Raw genomic sequence first — 2,500 nt, 5'->3', positions numbered from 1 at the left:
GCATATTCCAATCTGGGTCTTATTATAGTACTTATCAATTTCTTCATCATTTCTTTGTCCATGTAGTGAAATGCTACTCCAATATTCCTTAGCAAATTATATGTTTCTCTAAAATTCTATCAATATGGCTTACTGGTTGATTGTTTTCTTCCATCCTCACTCCTAAGTCCTTTTCCTTTTTCACTTTCTCCAGTTCTACTCCATCTCCCATCTTATAGATTCCCACAGGTCGTCTTTCACTCTTTCCCATTTCCATGACATGGCTTTTGTTCACATTGAATTCCATTTCCCACTTTTACTCCATTCCCAGATCTTATTTAGGTCTTCTTGCAGTATTTCACAATCCTCCTTTTGCTTTATAACTCTGCACAGTTTCGTATCATCTGCAAACAGATTTATGTAGCTGTTCACTCCTTCTGGCATGTCGTTAATATAAATGAGGAAAAGTATTGGTGCCAATACTGACCCCTGTGGCACTCCGCTTTCTACTGCTCTCCACTTGGACTTCATATCTTTAACTACCGTTCTTATTTCTCTCCCCCTGAAATAATTTTCTATCCATCTCAATGTACTTCCTTTTAAGCCACCCTTCTCCTCTAACTTCCATAGTAATCTTGCATGTGGCACTTTGTCAAATGCTTTTTTTAAATCCAAATAGATGCAGTCAACCCATCCTCTCTCTCTTGTACTCTATCAACTATTCTAGAATAGAAACTCAATAAATTAGTTACACAAGACCGTCTTTTTCTAAAACCAAATTTGGCTATTTTATATTAATTTGTTGTCTTCAAGGAACTCGATCCATTGTTTCTTTATTATTCTTTCACACATCTTGCATATTACACTAGTTAGTGATACTGGTCTGGAATTTAAAGGTTCTTCCTTCCTTCCGCTCTTATATATGGGAACCACCTCAGCTCTTTTCCATTCTACTGGCACTGTTCCATTTTCTATTGAGCATTTTATGATGTTGTATATAGGACTTGCTAGTTCTTCCCTACATTCTTTCAGTATTCTGCCTGAGACTTCATCTGGTCCCATTGCCTTCTCTTCATCCAGTTCCTTCATTAATTCTTTTATTTCAAGCTTGGTTACTTTAATCTCTTTCATATAGACTCTGTCTCTATTACCCTGTGGCCTTTCAAATTTGGATTCCTTAGTAAAGACCTCCTGAAATTTACTATTTAACAGTTCTGCCATACTTTTTGGGTCTTCCACTATCCTGTTTTCTCCTTTTAACCTTTCTATTGTTTCTTTTTGCCTAATTTTTCCATTTATGAATCTGTAGAACAATTTTGGTTGCTCCTTACATTTTTCAACAATGTCCTTTTCAAAGTTCTTTTCCTTTTCCTTCCTCACCTTAACATATTCATTTCTCACTGCCTTGAAGTTTTCCTTATTTACTGGATTTCTATTTCTCCTCCACCTTTTCCATGCTCCATCTCTTTTCTCCTTTGCCCTAGCACATCTTGCATTAAACCAATCTTTCTTTCCTTCTTCTTTAGGTCTATATTTCGGGACATATTCCGACTCCTGTTTTGTATATTTCCAAAAATAAGTTATACTTTTCTTGCATCGTCTCTGAGTTTTCCATCTCCTCCCAGTTTACGTTTTTAAAATAGTTCTTGAGATTCTCAATATCAACCTTTCTGTAATTTAATCGGTCTCCTTTGTATGAATTGTCTCTATCTTCCTTTCCCTCTTCTATATCCATTTCTAATATTACATGGTCACTCTTTCCCAATGGGCACATATCTTATATCATCATTCATTTGTATACGCCTTGTAAAAATTAGGTCCAATCTCGCCGGCTCATTGTTTCCTCTGAATCTTGTGCATTCCTTTACTCTCTGATCTATCATATTGTCTATCATTAGGTTCAGGAATCTTTCTCCCCAGGCTTCTTACCCCATACCACTTTCATAATTTTCCCATTCCACTTCTTTACAGTGTTTGCGTGTGTGTGTGTGTGTGTGTGTGTGTGTGTGTGTTTGTGTATTTCACTGTTTGATCTGCTGCAGTCTCTGACGAGACAGCCAGACGTTACCCTACGGAACGAGCTCAGAGCTCATTATTTCCGATCTTGGATAGGCCTGAGACCAGGCACACACCACACACCGGGACAACAAGGTCACAACTCCTCGATTTACATCCCGTACCTACTCACTGCTCAGTGAACAGGGGCTAAACATGAAAGGAGACACACCCAAATATCTCCACCCGGCCGGGGAATCGAACCCCGGTCCTCTGGCTTGTGAAGCCAGAGGAGTGTGTGTGTGTGTGTGTGTGTGTGTGTGTGTGTGTGTGTGTGTGTGTGTGTGTGTGTGTGTATTTACCTAGTTGTATTTAACTAGTTGTAGTTTTACAGGGCCTGAGCTTTATGCTCGTGTGGCCCCGTCTCCATATCTACACTTATCCAATCTTACTTTAAAAGTATGCACACTCATTGCAGACACTACTTCTTCATTTAAACTGTTCCACGTCTCAATACATCTTTGCG

The sequence above is a fragment of the Portunus trituberculatus genome, chromosome 2 (genome assembly GCF_017591435.1).
Source record: "Portunus trituberculatus isolate SZX2019 chromosome 2, ASM1759143v1, whole genome shotgun sequence".
In the NCBI taxonomy this organism is placed as follows: Eukaryota; Metazoa; Arthropoda; class Malacostraca; order Decapoda; family Portunidae; genus Portunus; species Portunus trituberculatus.
The sequence above is the reverse complement of the archived record's forward strand: the minus strand, read 5'-3'. Positions refer to the sequence as shown.